Here is a 17,572-nt window from a genome sequence, read left to right as displayed (position 1 = left end):
GAATAGAAGAGCCTCCTCACTGCTCCTCTTCGGCTCTTCCAGGCCTGATGCCTACTGCATTCTCCCTCACTCTCTCTTTTTATGGTTTTACTGGTTTTTGTTTTTATCAATACACATAAACAAAAGTAAATAGGTTTTCTTTGTTCGTGTTTTCATAAATTCCCAACTGATTTTTAGTCTACATTCATTTACTATATATCATTACAGCATACAAATGAATTTTCTCATCCAAATATATGAAATATTGGCCCAATCAGATATGACCACACCTGTTACAGTCAACAGATCATGTTCCATTGTGTTTCTTAACTACTTTACTTCTTCCGTCCCCCCCATTCCCTCCCTCTCATCCTCTGCCATTTCCCTCTTAAATAGGACCCCCCCCCAGCCACAGGCAATAATCCCAAAAATAAACAAGTAGGGTTACATCAGGTGAAAACGCTTCTGCACAGCAAAAGAAACAATAATTAGAGCGAAGCAACAACTCTCAGAGTGGAAAAATATATTTGCAGACTATGCCTCAGATAAGGGACTGATCACCAGAAATGACAGTGAACTCAAGCAGTTCACCCCAAAAAAGTGACCAACCCCATTAAAGGTGGGCAAATGAGCTGAAGAGACGACTCTAAGGAGACCGAGACGAACAGCCAAAAAGCGTATGGAAAGTGCTCCACGTCTCTCATTAGGAGGGAGTTGCAAATCAAAACCACCGCATTTTTATTCTTTATATCCATTTTTATTTTATTATTGCACTCTCTTAATATCACGACACGCACGAGTAGAGCAGGTCTCGGCTCCCCTTGGTCTTGTGAGCAGAGCTATTTGGTGGATACGCCCATGTCCTTCCCACCTCTCTCAACAAACGGCACGATCAACTACCGAGTCACCCAAGTGTAGACCAAATTTCATTCTAGGGAGCCAGCAGGTGGCGTGGTGGTTAAGGCACTGGACCCCCACATGGCCAATAGAGGTTCAAGCCCTAGACCCAGCAGCTTGAAAATCATATGTGTGTGCATGCCCAATGCAGTGTGGCCATCCCTCTGGGGGGCGATTTCTCATTTTCCCTCTCACCATCTCCCTGTCTCTCTCAGTGACGCACACACGTCTGACGGGGCGGGGGGACAAAACAAACCAACCAACCAACCTTAAAAAAAAAAATTTCCTCTACCTGCCTCGTCTTTGATCACCCATTTCATTAGGTATTAACCCTGTCAATTCTGCTCCTGAAAGATGACCATGGCATTCCCGCTTTTGGGCTTTCCCTGCCTCTCAAGCCTCAGCTTCGGGTTAGCAGCTGTGCTGGCCCTGCCCTGTTTGTTCCCTCACCAAATACAGAGCACCTATTCTAAGCCCAAAATGCTAGGGTCTCTGTGGATTACAAAAATAAAAACAAGGGCCTGCAAGTGGCATGAAGGGTAAGGCGCTGGACTCCCATATGGCTAACTATGCAGTTCGAGGTCCTGACCCAGCAACTTGAAAATCATGCCAGATGCATGTGTGCACATGCCCAAAAGCCCGAGAGGAAAATGAAGGAGAAGGGACTGCGCCATGGCCAATACCCCTGGGGCGTGGTCACTCACTTTTACTCTTTCTGTCTCTTCGCAGCAAGTGCATGCACTCTATAGCAAAAAGTAAAATGCATATAAATAGAAAACAACTACCCCCATCCTCAAGGACCTCATGGGGGGTTAGACAGACACGTGAAAAAGTAAACTGCCAGAGAGGGAGCAAAATGAGTGACCGTCTTTGTCACCCTGGATTCAGAGGGCACTGTTCATAAAGCAAGTCGGGGAACGTCATCATGTCCCTCACTCATTCCTGGAACTCACACTGCCTCAGCACTGCACACGGCTTCCGGAACCTCAGCTCCCAGCTGCTGTCCACGCACGTCCATGCTCCGGTCCTGCAAAGCCCCCTGACGTGACCTGGAGCTGCCACATTCGAGCTGTCCCTGTCCTGTCCGGCAGACCCAATGCCAGCAGCGACCACTCGGGAACAACCATGGCGTGGCAGCTATCTTATGTCCGCTACCTCTCTTAACCCTCATGACAGCCACACGTGTCACTGCCATCTTCCCTTACAAAGGGGGAAACTGAGGCCAAAAAAGGCAGGCCAAACTCGCTCAACTCCCAGAGTCAGCAAGTGAGTGGCAGTATTTGAACCCAGAGATGGCCACCTCCCAGTCGCAGCTGGATCCGCGCTCATCCACCTGATACCTCCCTTTCCACACTTCGGGTCTTCAGAAAGCCCTGTGAAACCACCCAGTCGGGTCATTCTGAGCTTCCCTGGCGGCTTGTACTTTTGTTAGAACTCGTATTCTTTTGTGTTGTCAAAATTGGTTTACTCAGTCTTCTCCCCCAGAACCTGCGACCTGCCGCTCCGGTGCTCTGGGTGAGGTGAGCGTGGCTTCGAAGCCCTCCCACCCGCTGCCGGCTCACACCAGGCCCTTAATGCACATCTGCAGAGTGGACAAACCGACGACTGCTTCCCAGAACCTTTGCTCAAGGCTGAGCCAGGAACTCTCAGGATACAATTTATCATCTACATAGCTTTTTAAATATTAATTAGTTTTATTTTGTTTATTTATTTGAGAGACATTTTTGCTATAGAGTGCATGCACTCTCCAGAGACACAGAGCCAGACAGAGAGACAAAAAATGAGAAGTCACCCCCTGGGGGGGATGGCCACACCACAGTCCCTTTTCCTCCATTCTCCTCTCAGGATTTTGGGCACACATACACACGTGCACACACACACACACACACACACACACACACACACACACCGAGAGTTTTAAGTCTCTGGGTCTGGGACTCAAACCGTGATCTATGACGTGGGAGTCCAGTGACAATCATTATGCTAGCTGCTGGTCCCTTTATTTTTAGAGAGATTTGTGTTACAGGGCGCTTACCAGAGAGACAGAGAAAGACATAAACAGCGAGAAATCACTCCCCGGGGGTATGACCACACTGCAATTCCTTTTCCATTCTCCTCTTGGGATTTTGGGCATGTACACACATGTGCATGGACTGAATTTCAAGCAGCCAGGTCTGGGACTCGAACCGCCCCTGGCCACATGGGAGTCCAGCACCTTACCCACTACACAACCAACTGGTCCCTTTAATTAACTTATTTATTTTAATTTAATCACTATACATCTACTTATCTTTTTCCCCCATTTATTTTTATTATTTATTTATTAATTTTAATTATTATTTATACATTTAATTGCTATGCATCATTTAGATTGTAAAGAGACTTTAGCTGAGGGAGACTTCAGCGTGACACACACTTCAGTCCAACCCAGTGGAGCACATATACACGTCCTCATCAAACAATAAACCATATCTGTGTCCCCAAAATGCCTTATCTCTCCAATTTTTTCCCCAAATTTCCTGTCCTACTTTTTTTTCTCACTCTTTGCACTTTACATCTACTCAGCATACCACAGCCATGTCGGGACACTAGAGAACCCCACTCCGAAACTGCAGGGCTTTTTTCATTTTAAGAATTATTTATTTATTTATCATTATTATTTTATATATATTTTTAATTTGCTATAGGGCTCACCCGAAAAAGAGAAAGAAAGTGAAAAGCAAGCCTCCAGGTCTGCGACTTGAACCGCAGACAGACATGTGGGAGTCCAGCACCTTAACCACCACACCACCTGCTGGCCCCTGAAAGTGCAATTTTCCCTCACCACCGAGAAAAAAAAATTAAAAATAAAATAAAATAAATAAACCCAGTAGCACCATAATCACCATAGCACCGCAGGAAGGCCATCTCGGAACTCAGGGTCTCCAGGAATGGAGACGTGCCTCCGGGCACCCTGGAGAGCCTAGCAGCGGTGTGGTCATCAGGATCTGACCACAGTTCCACCCAAGGCCCTGGCAGTCTGGGGTAAGTCTCCCCAAGGCTAAAGGGAAATTCTAGGAACATTCTCTCAGAAATAAAAAGGCCCGGGCTGGGACCAGCAGTTGGCATAATGGCTATGTCGCTGGACTCCCAGGTAGTCAACCACGGTTCGAATCCTGGACCCGGTGACTTAAACTCACGCTGGGCACGTGTGCATGTGTGCCCAAGATCCCAAGAGGAGAACGGATTGCAGTGTGGCAATCCCTGGGTGGTGATTTCTCACTTTCTGTCTCTCTGTCTCTCTCTGTTCTTTCTGGCAAGCGCATGTGCCCTATGGCAAAAACCTCCCCCCCTGCAAAAAAAAAAAAGAGGCCCAGGCTGAGGTTAGGAGGGCACACAGCCATGTATGTAGACATCTAAAAAAAAATGACACCCACACGTATGTCCGTGGCTGACCAGAGTCACAGTATGAACTGTACTCTATGCTCAGCTGCTCTGCCACATGATCAGGGTTCAGTCCCTCGGCCAGAACGGGCAGGTTCTCTGTGTCCCTGAGCTATGTGGACAGGCCCTTCACGGAGCACCTTGGTCAGGTAAGGTTTCTCTGAGCCGCGGCTTTCCGGACCCCAGATGATACATGGGAACACTCTCCAGTAAATGCAGGGACACACAATTCTCCCGACTACTGAGGGGGGGCTATGGACCGTAAGGAGTTCATCGGGCCCTTCATGGTTTGCAGGCCCAGGTTGAAATCCCTGAAGCAGGCACAACCCAGGTGGCCCAGTGCAGAGCGTCCTGGATGTCGGTGCTGGAAGCTACGGGAGAGAGATCACAAAATGACCAGATCTTGTCAAGGGCTCATCCCCATCTGTCTCTCTCATGCACACAAGGCTATCGTGAATTTAAAAAAAATAATAAAAAAAGAAAATAGGGACCATCGGGACCAGCAGTTGGCATAATGGCTATGTCGCTGGACTCCCACGTAGTAGACCGTGGTTCTCATCCCAGACCCGGTGGCTTAAACTCACACCGAGCGCATGTGTGTGCATGCCCCAAGCTCTTGAGAGGAGAATGGAGGAGAAGGGATTGCGGCATGGCCATCCTCCTCTGGAGGATGATTTCTCGCTTTCTGTCTCTCTGTGTCTTTCTGGTGAGTGCACGCGCCCTATAGCAAAAACCTCTAAAGAAAAAAAAAAAAAGAAAAAAGAAAAAGAAAATGCCTGAACTAAACTCCTTCCAAAGGGACTGGTATAATAAGAAGGTAAAGAGAAAGATCCCCAGTGCAGGGGTGGAATGGCACCTGTTTCTATAACCAAGTGGATGTGCACTCTGGTCAAGGCCCTGAAAGCAAATGCTAACCTTGGGACCAGTCTGAGCCCAGGCCTGACTCTGACCCTGAGCAGATAATCTGCAGAGAGATTAAGGGCTGGGGAGGGCCTAAGGAGGAGGTGGCCTCTGAGCTTCCACTTCCATATGCAAATACAGGCATAAGGGCCTCTTCTACCCTCTCCACTTTAAGGGCAGAGTCACTTCCAGCCCCCCACCACACACACACACCTTCCCAAGAGCATCCCTACCACCACTCCCCAAAACCCCCTTTAAGGCTTCCCTAGCCTGGTGAGCTGCAGATATGCCAGGCCCTGCCCTGCCTCCCGGCAGCAGACTTCCAGCCAGAGAGCAAACTGCTTGCAGCAAACTGCTTTGGACCCAAACCTGGTCGCAGGTCCCCACTCCAGCAGCTGCCAGCGCGTGCTGCAGGGGTGCTGCCAGCGTGTGCTGCAGGGATACGGCGCCTTGCACCATCCCGTGCTCCAAGGGCACTCAGATGTCAGAGGAGAAGGAAAGGAGGAGCAAGGGGAGCCAGAGGAGGGAGGAGCCTAGGCCATTCTCACTTAGCTTTGCTCTCTCTAGCTCCTTCCTTCCAAGGAAACTGAGTGCTTGACAGACCCCAGCTTGTTAAAGCCGATGTGTTTCCACCTTTGTGCAGACTGGGAGACGAAAGCCCAGGGAGCTTAGTGACTTGCATGTGTTCACACAGCACGTAGGGATGGGAGAAGGTGTCGCGAGCCCAGGCCTGTGAGTCCTAGAAACGTGTGCAAACCATTCTGCCACACCACCGCCTGCAGCGCCGCGCAGCCTGGCCGTGTACCCCGCTCTCTTCCATGCACAGCACATGGGACCCAACTGCTCCAGAGTCTGAGCCTGGTCTAGTCTTCTGTCTCTGAGAGAGGGGAGAGCCTGCCATCTGGCCCAAAATAGTCTGGAAGAACTGCACACGGGTGGGCTGGCTGCACAGACTCGGCTGCTCACACCCCGTCCACCCCCAGGGGCTCAACGACCTTGTTTACAGAAACACACAGAAAACCGAGTTTCTAGTTGCAAGCAGGAAGCACGAGAGGCCTGCGGCCACCTCGGGAACGCCCTCTAGTGTACCCATGGGTCGGCACTGCACCCAGGCACGCTATCCCTGCAGGTGCCCAACTGGCAATGCCATTGGGGCATCGGGCGAGCCATGGGAGGGGACAGCAGCAGCATCTGCCACTCAGAGCCAGCTCCTCACCAATCCCAGGGCCAACATCTGCTGCAGGATGAGGCAGCCTCTGCTTAAGGCCGCCCGGCCCACCCCATCCCACCCCACCCCTTCCATACACAACAGGCGGGGACGGGAAGCACACGGGAGGTTAAGAACGCGTGGATGCAGCCGACACTGTAGTGTGGGGACAGACGGAGGGACCAGACAGAATCCAGGAGGAGGTTATCAAACTAGGCCAGGGCAAAGACCCACGAAAGCAAGGCAAAGCTAAAGAAATGGACAGACGCAGGGTCCAGACAGAGGCCCCAGCCCTCCGCCCGCCTGCCCGCCCAGGCTGGCACGGAGGAGGGCCTGGGCTCGGGGAGCCACGCTCCGCCCTCTCCTGAGGCCGGTGCTCATCACGAGTGCCCGCCACTCGGACCCAGCCCCTGGGTGCTCAAGGGTGGCTGGCTGAGGGACAGAGGGACAGGAGGTGACCCGAAGGCAGAACTGGCCAAGCAAAGCCACTTACGCACAGTGCGGCCGGCAGCATTTCCATCCTACCTTTGCCGTCGCCATGTCGGCCGGCTCCATCATCTCTCCTTGGCCTACGCAGCAGCGGCACCGGCCAGAGGAAAAAAGTCAGAGTCACCGAAGTCCCCCGCAAGGACCAAACCACCCCGTCGACGGCCGGGAAGGGCCGGCCCGTGTCCACTCGCAGCCCCGGGACTGCTCTGCAGGCAGGAGAGGATGGAGTCCAGGGTCCCGGCAGGCCCTGTGTCACCACGGACACCCAGGAGGCTGAGTCAGGCCACCTCCCCTGCCTGGGACTCCCTCCAGGAGGCAGGTGTGGTCGCACCAGGCTCCCCCTGCTGGGGGACAGGCGTACAGGTGAGGCCTGCCCTCCCAGCCCCTCCGCTGGCACCTACGGGTCAGGAGAGGGGAGCCTGGCAGAGGCGTGCTGGCGGTGCTGAGCAGGTGCTGGGGTGGCAGGAAGGGAGGAGGCGAGGGGCTGGCAGGGGCGCGTGAGAACCTCCAGGAAGCTGCAGGCGCTCAGGTGGAAGCAGAGGTGATGTGCAGGGGCCCGGTCTGTGAGCCCACACCGGGCGTCATGGCAGTGCAGGGTGCAGGGGAGAGGGACGGCCGTGAAGCACTCACCTTGCAATAACATTCAGACTGACTGAGGCCTACACAGGAGCCGGGCAGGCGGCTCACACCCTCCACTCCCAGAGACTGGCGGCCTCTGTCTAAGGGTACATGAGAGCAGCGACAGCCGGCAGGATCAGCAGAGGCCCTGGCTCTCTGGAACAGCCTGATTGGAGGAGCGAGATGACTTCATCCAGCCCCATTCATCACTCTAGGTTTCCTGCAGGGGGACAGGCCGCTGCTGCTCGGCGTGGCTCCGCGCGGCTCAGATTCCTCTCTGGCCCACTGCACTGGAGCAACCAGGGACAGGCTTTGTCCTGGCCAGGGAAAGGGGCCGGGACCCCAGGAGATCAACGGAGGAGGGCCGCAGGCGGCGGCAGGCGTTTCCACGGACGTGCAAGGGTTCACAGAGAACGGTGCGCAGTCACTGCGTGCGTCTGGCAGCAGAGCCGCGGACCAGCCAGCGCGGCACTCCCAGCCTGGCACTCCCTCTAGGAGGCCGAAAGGACAGGGCCCTGGTGTGCACTGAGCCTCCAGCAGGATCGCGGGGGAAGGCCCATGTGCTGGGGCACCCCGCACACCTCTGCTGGCATCCCCTCCCTTCATCCCCCGTCCCTACAATGGCCCTCACTGGGCTTGCTGCTGCGGTGCTGTGGACCCTGAATCCTTTCTGCCTGTCCATTTCACCACAACGAAAGGCTATAGGGAGATGGGACCTCAGGGTCCAGCTCCATCTTACAGATGAGGAAACTAGGGCGCAGAAAACCACCCAAGAGTCAAAGCTCTGATGTCAGCGTCCTGGTGCTGGTTTGCACTTCAGATTTTCCCCAGGTACAGGGAGGTCCCGAAAGAAATGACCCCTCCTCATTCCCCCTCCTTCCCTTCTCTGTTCCTACTCCCAATCCAGCCCCTAGACCACAGAAAACACAGTGAAGCAAGGGTTAAGCAAGTGATGGTTAAGGAGGCTTGATCTCACGTGGCTGTGTGGTTCAAGTCTCAGGCCCGATGGCTTGAAAAACACACCAGGCACATGTGCGTGCATGCCCCAAATCCTGAGAAGAGTAAAGAAGGGACTGCAGTGTGGCCGTGCCCCTGGGGGGGTCTTTCTCTCTTTTTCTCTTTCTCTCTTTATGTCTCTCTCTGGTGAGTGCATGCACCCTTATAACATGCACCATAAATTTTAAGTGGAAAATACAAAGCAAGTGATGAGAATGAATAGGAGACAATGACCATGTGGTCACTTGACATGTGAGGGGTGTGTGTGTCCGCCCGTTCTCCTCTACCCTCTGCTTCTGGTCAAGCCCAACTTCATAACCAGCCCAAAGGATGGAACAGAGCTTTCCAAAACAGCAGCGACACCGACCACGTGACCAGCTTCCGCAGCACTCCAGGGCCCAGCCTGATGACAAGAACCATGACAGTGACGACTCTCTGTACAACGCTCCATCATGTAAAACGCCCAGCCCAATCCATTCTCTGCAGGGATTCTCAAAGGATCCCATAGGTACATACTGTTTTGCCCACTCAGAAAAGAATTAAACTGAGATTCAGAGACTTTAAATGACTTGCCCAGGTGCACGTGGTTAGCAAAGCAGAACTGGGACCGAAGCCCACCTTCAAAGCCCAAATGGCTTCCTACCAACATGCTCCCAAATTTCCCTTCACTCGTTTTTCCTCTTCAGTCTACTCCCTGCACTCCATTATCACCGGCTCAGAGAATGTAAACCTCAATTACCTTGGTATTTCCCTTTGAGAGCCTTCCTTTTTCCTTCTTCTTCTTTTGTTTGTTCTTTTTTCTTTTCTTTTCTTTTTTTTTTTTTGGAGAGGTTTTGCTATAGGGTGCGTGCCTTTGCCACAAAGACAGAAAGACAGAAAGCGAGAAATCAACCCCAGGGGGATGGCCACACCGCAATCCCTTCTCCATTCTCCTCTTGGGATCTTGGGCACGCGTGCACACGTGCTCGGCATGAGTTTCAGCCACCGGGTCTGGGACTCGAACCGCAGTCAACTACATGGGAGTCCAGCGACATAGCCATTATGCCAGCAGTTGGCCCCCCCCTCCTTCTTTTTCCTAAGTTTTTGCTATACAGTACATGCACTTGCTGGAGAGGGACAGAGAGAGAGACAGAGAAGGAGAATGGGAAAGCAAGAAAGCAACCCCCCTGAGGGGGTGGCCACACCACAATCCCTTCTCCATTCTCCTCTCAGGATTTTGGACACACATGTGCTTGTGCTGGCGTGTTTTTCAGGCCTCTGAGTCCAGGATTCAAACCACTCAGCTGGCCATGTAGGACCCAGCTACCTTAACCACCATGCCACCGGTTGGCCCCTGCCCTATTTCTGGCAAATTATAAGAAAACATATTATCAACATTAGATCCCCAAAATCATGAGATGATCCAGAGTTTGGTGTATACAATTAAACTAATACCCTGTGGACAGTGAAAATTCATTTCAGATTTAAAAAGAGTAAAAGATTTAGTCATGCTCACTTTAATCCTACCATCCAGATTTAAAATAAGGGGCAGTAAGGCTAGCGAGCAGCGTGGAGGTTAAGGTAACAGAACCCCACATGGCCAACTGCACAGCTGAAGTCTCAGACCCACCGTCTGAAAACACGCCAGGCACACATGCCCAGGACCCCGAAAGGAGAACAGAAAAGCAACTGCAGCACAGCAACCTTCCTGGGGGTGGGGGGTGATGTCTCACTTTTCCTCCCTCTCCCACTTCTATCTCCAGAGAGCACACGCACCCTATGGAAAAAAAAGAAAACAGGCTCAGAGGCTTTGCAAGCCTGCAGTCAAGGTCCAGTGTACCCCACAAAAAAACAAAGGTGTGGGGGCCGTGCCCTTCCACACGCCACCCTCTCTGCTCAGAGGCCTGCATGTCCCTCTGGCCATTGCTGTGGCCTGCGGTCCTCGCTGTTCCCAGCTGACAGTCAAATACACAAACAGATGGTGAGCAGAAGGCTCATGCACAGGAAGGAGACGTTCCATTTCACCAAAATCACACAGAAATCAGACCCGACTTAATGGGCGTCTACTGTTTCTCAAATGACCAAGAACATTTACAGATGTACTCTCTGGAGAGAGAGAGAGAGAGACAGAAAACCCCCCCCCCCCAACCACCACCCAGGGGAATGGCCACACCACAGTCCCTTCTCCTCCATTCTCCTTTAGGGATTTTGGACACGCACATAAACACATATGCCTGGCAAGTTTTAATATTTTTTAGAGAGAACGTTTACCTACTCAGTCCTTGAAGACTCAGCCCGCGGGCCTGGGTGGTGGGCATGGGCGGCAGCGTGTAGATAGAGTGCCGGCAGAGGTTCTGTGCACATCTAACGAAGCAATGCATTTCTCAGCTCCGTCTCTCTTCTCTCTCTCTTTTTTTTTTTTTTTTTGGAGAGGTTTTGGCTATAGGGCACATGGGATCTCCAGAAAGACAGCGAGAGACAGACAGAAAGCGAGAAATCACCCCTATGGGGGGATGGCCATGCTGCAATAGCTTCTCATCCATTCTCCTCTCGGGATCTCGGGCATGCACAAGCACCCGGTGTGAGTTTAAGCCACCGGGTTCAGGACTTGAACTGCGGTTGACTACGTGGGAGATGTGCCACACAGACATTAGGCCAACTGCTGGTCCCCTCTTGCTCATGGAAGAAAGAATAAAACCTGAAGGCCCGGCCGAGGTGGGATGGTCCACAGTACTGTGAGAAGCCACACGGCCAACCAAGACATGGGTTTGATCCCCGGGATGGCTGAAAACATGTGGGCATGTGTGCAGGAACCCAGGAGCCTGAGAAGCTGGAGGGCTGGGGCAACGGATTACACGCCGCAGGGGTGCTGCTCTCCCTCTTCCTCTCTCCTCTCTCTTACGTGCATGTGCTTACACTATCATAATGAAGTGAACTTGGAGAGGTTTTTGCTACAGGGCATGTACGCTAGCCAGAAAGACAGAGAGACAGAAAGCAAGAAATCACCCCCCCGAGAGGGGATGGCCATGCCCCAGTCCCTTCTCCTACGTTCTCCTCTCGGCATCTTGGGCACGCACGCACACACGCCCGGCATGAGTTTACGCCACCGGATCTGGGACTCAAATCATTGTCAACTACATGGGAGTCCAGTGACATAGTCATTTGCCAACTGCTGGTCCCTATAATGAAGTAAACTTTTAAATCTGCCAGTGGGCGCATGTACTTACCGGAGAGAGACAGAGACAGAGAGGTGGAGAAAGTACCCTCCAATGGGGCGTGGGCACGCCACAGTTCCTTCTCCATTTCTCCACCCTGTCGGGATTTGGAGGCGCACGCGTGTTTTTTATGCAGCTGGGCCCAGGATTTGAAACATGCAGTCAGCTCTGTGGGATTCAGCCCTTTTCTTTGTTGTTGTTTTTTTTTTAAAAGGTTTTGTTGAAAGGCACATACACGTACGAGAGAGAGAGACAGAAGGAACGTGAGAAATTGACCCCTGGGGGGTGGCCATGCCGCAATCCTTTCTCCTCCATTCTCCTCCTAGGACCTTGGACATGCACACACATGCACCTAACATGACTTTGTCAAGCCACAGGGTCCGGGACTAGAACCATGGTCAGTCCTGTGGGAGTCCAGCAACATAATCACTCTGCCATCTGCTGGCCCTGGATTTAGCTCTCTTAACCAGGCCACAAGGCCAGCCTTAAAATAAGCTTTTCAAAAAAAAAAAAAAATTAAAATTCGGGCTGGTCTTATGATATAATGATTAAAGGAACTGGATCCCATACGGCTGGCTATGGTTCAAAATCCGGTCCCAGCTGCTTGAAAATCACACCAGACACATGTGCACACATGCCCCAAATCCCACCCAACAAGAAGGAGAAATGGAGAAGGGACTGCAGTGTGGGCATATCCCATTGAGGTTTCTTCTCTCTCTCTCTCTCTCTCTCTCTCTCTCTGGTGAGCAAACATACCCTCTGGAAATTAAAAAAAAAAAAAAAAGGGGAGGTGCCAGCAGGTGATGTGGTGGTTAAAGGCGTTGGATTCCCACATGGACGACCGCAGTTCAAGTCCTGGACAGTTCAAGTCCTGGACTGGCGACTTTCTCACTTTCTCTTTCTCTCTCTCTCTGTCTCTGTCTGGCCAAATTAAAAAACAATAACAAATGGGAATAAATGAAGAAATAATAATTTTTTTAAATGAAAGAAATATCAGTAAAGAGAATGTGGTTCCTGGCTGTGGGATGTGAAAAGTAAAACCCACGCCTCTGCTACTGGCCAGGAAAGGCGTGACCTGAGTAACTTCTTACAGGATAAATAACCCTTCTGTGTTGTGCATCTACTTTAAGATGAACAGAAACCGGAAGCATCCTCTTCTACTTTAGCTCACTCTATTCTGTCCAATATTTAGTGGAAAAAGAAACACCTCTTCATTATACCCTCGCTCTCAGGGCAATTTTCCGCATTAATTCCTTGACCCCAGGCATTACTTCCCAACTTCATCAATGCACTATGCACCGAGAGAAGAAAGGCGTGGACGGCTCCCGGGGACAGCCCCGCTCAGGTGGACGCGCACCTGCCTCCCAGGGAGAGCCTCCGCAGCAACTGCCTCCTGGGGGCTGGCTGCGAGGAAGCCACGTGCCCAGCAGAGCCGCCCCTGCTGCACCCTGGGAATTGTAGTCCTGAGTCACAGCCGTGCCCAAAGTCTGCGAGATCTCTCCACCCGTCCTGAGGCTACAGAGGCAGGTTTCTGCGGTGCGGAGAGTGAACGCTCCTCTCTGTGGACTCTGGCTGTAAACGGAGAGGACGGTGAGGGGGCAGGGGCACGGGCACAGGACCTCAGGCACTCCACAGGAAGACCTTGAGAGGTCACTGATGCTGCTACCAGCCTAAGGAAGGTGACAGGTTCTCTGGAGGGAGGAAGAGAGATAACAGGAAGGGAGCGGATCTGTGCTCCCAGGGGTGAGTGTCCCCGGGACTCTCTTCTGCCTGTTTCCTACCCCCTAGAGAGGCGCTGGGCACAGGAAGAGCTTAGATGGGGACCACATGCCACCTGCGTGACCTCAGGCACATTGCTTAGGCTCCCCGTGTCCATTTCCTCACCTGTAACACGGGGTAACCGTACCCCGCTCAGGCAGTAATGAAGACTAACTGAGACACCATGTGCAAGGAGCTTAGTGTGGCATCTGGCACACAATAAAAGTGCCCTTAAGTGTTGTGTGTTTGCTTTCTATTTTATTTTTGAGAGAGATTTTTGCTATAGAGAGTGTGTTCTTACCAGAAAGACAGAAAGAGACAGAGAGAGACAGAGAGACAAAAAGTGAGAAATCACCCACCAAAGGGGATGGTCACACCACAATTCCTTCTCCTCCAGTCTCCTCCTGGGATTGCGGGTATGCATGCACATGCACTCGGTGTGATTTTCAAGTCGTCAGGTCTGGGACTTGAACCGTAGTCTGCCATATGGGAGTCCAGAGTCTTAACCACGACACCACTTGCTGGACCCACCTGTTTGCTTCTTCTTCACTGGGTTACCATCTGTTTTACCCTAATCCATGTGCCTTCTCCCTCCAGAGTAGGGAGTTTTAAGCCACAGAGAGACAACAATGGCTGTGGTTGACGGGACCAACCCACCTACTGTTTGGGAGAACAAGAATTTGAGAGAGGTCAGATGGTAGTGGGATGTGGAGGAGGGAGCACGACAGGAGACAGTGTGTGGGGATACCGAGTGACACTGACGGCCATAGGAGCCTACCGCAGGGTTCAGAGACAAAGGTCAGCAAAAGCAGTAAGAGTCCACGTGAAAATAAAAGAAAGAGAGGTCACGTCAAGACCTTTGACAAAGTGCAGAGGCAGGTGAGAGAAGGCCTGGGGCCGTCCAGTGCACACCAGGTACACTCACATGGACAGTGACGTGGGCCGGCTGGGGCGGGATGGATCTCGGAGTGAAGACCCAGGTGGCATCTGTCTCTCTCCCCTCTAGAGAAACGAACAAACTGGGGCTCGCCATGGTGTGGCGGCTAAAACGCCAGGACCCTGCACCGCGGACTGCACAGTTTGAGTCCTAGACCTGGTGGCTGGGTTGGGACCAGGAGATGGCATAATGGTTCCGTTGCTGGACTCCCATGTAGTCGACCATGGCTCGAGTCCCGGGCCCAGCAGCTTAAAACTCACGCCGGGTGCATGTGCATGCCCAAAATCGCAAGAGGAGAATGAAGGAGAAGGGATTACGGAATGATCATCCCCTCAGGGGTGATTTCTCATTTTTTGTCTCTGTCTCTCACTGTCTCTCTGGCAAGCACATATGCCTAATAGCAAAAATCTCTCTTAAAAAAAAAAAAAAAAAAATGCCAGGCATATGTGTTTATGTGCATGTCCAAAATCCCTAAAGGAGAATGGAGAAGGGACTGTGGTGTGGCCATTCCCCTGGGGGGGGTGTTTTCTGTCTCTGTCTCTGTCCAGAGAGTACACGTGCCCTATAGGAAAATAAAATAAAATAAAATAAAATAAAATAAATCAGGGAAACCCAGCAGGTTAGAAGGGAGAAGAGAAAGAGGAACAAGCAACTCAAGAGCCAGGGGCAGGGCAGCCCTGCGGACGCAGGCCACTGGGGAGACCCCGTGACCACCGCGGACACTGAGAGAAAAGCGGAGATCAGTGGCAGGCAGGCTGCACTCCCGGTGCCGGCAGTCAGTCATCAAGCTGGAGCCTACATGGAAGACTGCAGTTCAAATCCCGGCCCAGTGACTGGACGGACATGCCGGGTACAAATGTATGTGCTCAGATCCTGAAAGAGTGAAGAAATGGAGAAGGGACTGCAGCAGGAGCACGCCCATGGGAACTTCCCCTCTTGCTCTCCGTGTCTCTGGTGAGTGCAAGCCCTCTATATAAAATGTGTGTGTGTTTAAAAAAATAAAGAACCCAAAGTGGAAGTGTGCGTGAGAAGATCTGACCCAAGTGTCAGGGAGGGGCTGTGGACCGGGAAGGCGGCCCCGGGCCCCCAGGTCCCCTTGGAATCAGCCTTCGAAGCCCAGCTGCTCTGAGGGCAGGTGCTGGCTGTGAGGACGTGGGTGGTGGTGTGAGCAGGGAGGGACGCACATGTGAGAACCCGAGTGGAAGGGAAGCAGCTGAGCCTTAGGGGCCAGTCCCCCGCGGCACCCACCCTTGGTGGTGGGAAGGAGACCTCAAGGAAGGGCTGTTCCGGGTTCAGTCCTTCCTGCTGGGTAAGGGGGTGCCAGGGTAGCAGTCCACAGGTGGCTTAGGGGGTCCACCTTATGCAGGATCGGGGGCCTTTGCTGGCCTCAGGGCTGTCCTGTGCCTGAGGTCTTCAAGGTAACAGGATCGTCAAATGGGGGGGAGGACAGCTGCCAGTAATCGCTGAGACCCCCTCGAGCAACAGGAGACCAAGCGGTATTACCTCCACTGTGGCCTCTGGAACTGGGCAGGGCAGTGTAGCCTAGTCTGGTTCCAACTCTAACCCATTATTATTATTACTATTAATTTTTTTTAGAGAGATTTCTGCTATAGGGCACATGTGCACTCCAGAGAGACATAAAGAAACAGAGAGGCAGAAAGCAAGAAACCCCCCAGGGGAGATGGCCATGCCGCAATCCTTTCTCCTCCATATCCTCTCGGGATCTTGGGCATGCACGCACATATGCCCAGCGTGAGTTTCAAGCCTCCAGGTCCACGACTCAAACCGCAGGCAGCCATGTGGAAGTCCAGTGATCTAACCATTACACCATCTGCTGGTCCCCTGGCCCATTATTTAAGAGCTACATGCTCCTATTTCAGTTACGAAGTCTCTAAGCCTCAGTCTTCTGACCTATAAAATGGGTTCCATATGAAAACGGTGACATGTCCCTGAGAACACAGTGACTGACATGTAAGAGGCACACTTCACACACGTCAGCTACAGCCATGCCGCCTTTACATGCAGTGTCCTGGGGGTCTCGGTGGGGGGGGGCCCGGGCACACCCTGAGGTCCCCTCACCCCCACGCCACCTGCACCTGCCACGGTGCACACTCAGCACGGTTACGCAAGCCCTCCTTCCCACCTCCGGGCACTGCACCGCCTCCAGCCAGCAGCTGCTCCGCACCTTCAGATGACACAGTTATGCAAGTGGTTCCAAAGGGGGGCAATCCTAAGTGCAGACAGCGGCCGCTTCCTGCCCTGAGGGCTTACTCCTATGCTGGTACCAACTTCCACGCCAGTCTCCCAGCCTGGCTTTGATTCCACACGGGAAGCCTCAGGACTAGCTCTGCAGGGGCTCAGTGTGTGTGTGTGTGTGTGTGTGTGTGTGTGTGTGTATATGTATGTGCGATGGGGGGCACCTTCGCCTTACCTTCCAGGCAGCAAGAGTGCAGGGCTCCACCATGCAGACTGGGAGAGGAGGAGGGTGGATGTGAGGGCTGTCCAAATGCCACCAGAGCATGAGGACGCTCGGGGGTCCTTGTGACCACTGCCGGTGCTGAGAGAAAGGCGGGAATCAGTGGAAGGCAGGCTGCGCCCCCAGAGCCAGTGCTCAGTAAGAAACAGCAGCCCCAGGCCCCTCATTGGAGGGGTGGTGCACTCCCCTGTCCGCCTGGACAAGCCTGGAGGAAAGGTCTAAGTGGGGACAGGAGCCTGACCCGTTAGCTCTAGTTTCCTCCAGGGATCTGAGGATGTGGTTGAAAGCAGCACAGATCCACCCAGTTCCTGGACGGAGCTGCAACCCTGCAACACACGGAGGAAGCCATGGAGGAGACTGCGGCCAGGGCCTCTCCAGGCTGACCCAAGGTTCTTCTAAGGGATGCTGCCCCAGGGTGAGCACGTCATGTAACACACAATCCCTGTCTGCTATAATTGATGCGGAATTTTCCTAGGGATCACCTTCCTTAACAGGGTGTTCACAGGACCAGCAGATGCATGGCAGTTGCATCGCGAGACTCCCACATGACTGACCACAGTTTGAGTCCCAGACCTGGTGGCTTGAGACTCATGCTAGGAGTGTGTGCATACATGCCCAGGATCCCAGGAGGGGAATGGAGGAGAGGGACTGCAGTGTGGCCAACCCCCCGGGGGTGGTTTCTCTCTTTCTATCTCTCT

At 52.8% G+C, this 17,572-nt stretch overlaps 1 protein-coding gene across 6 annotated transcripts in view; it reads right to left on the bottom strand.

Moving 5' to 3' along the window:
* GRAMD1B (GRAM domain containing 1B) overlaps nucleotides 1–17,572 on the bottom strand; it is a 252,750-nt gene that overhangs the window by 142,167 nt on the left and 93,011 nt on the right. The window contains exons 1-2 of one of the 6 annotated variants that reach the window (XM_014587923.2): nucleotides 7,526–7,604; nucleotides 6,932–6,975 (exon numbers count right to left, since the gene is read on the bottom strand). The exons of the other annotated variants lie outside the window; for them this stretch is intronic. The gene's annotated coding sequence lies outside the window, so the exon portion shown is untranslated. Of the gene's footprint in view, nucleotides 1–6,931; nucleotides 6,976–7,525; nucleotides 7,605–17,572 lie in introns of those variants that run through there. 6 annotated transcript variants of the gene reach the window in all.

The sequence above is a fragment of the Tupaia chinensis genome, unplaced genomic scaffold (assembly GCF_000334495.1).
Source record: "Tupaia chinensis unplaced genomic scaffold, TupChi_1.0 Scaffold000247_1, whole genome shotgun sequence".
NCBI lineage: Eukaryota > Metazoa > Chordata > Mammalia > Scandentia > Tupaiidae > Tupaia > Tupaia belangeri.
The sequence above is the reverse complement of the archived record's forward strand: the minus strand, read 5'-3'. Positions and strand labels throughout refer to the sequence as shown.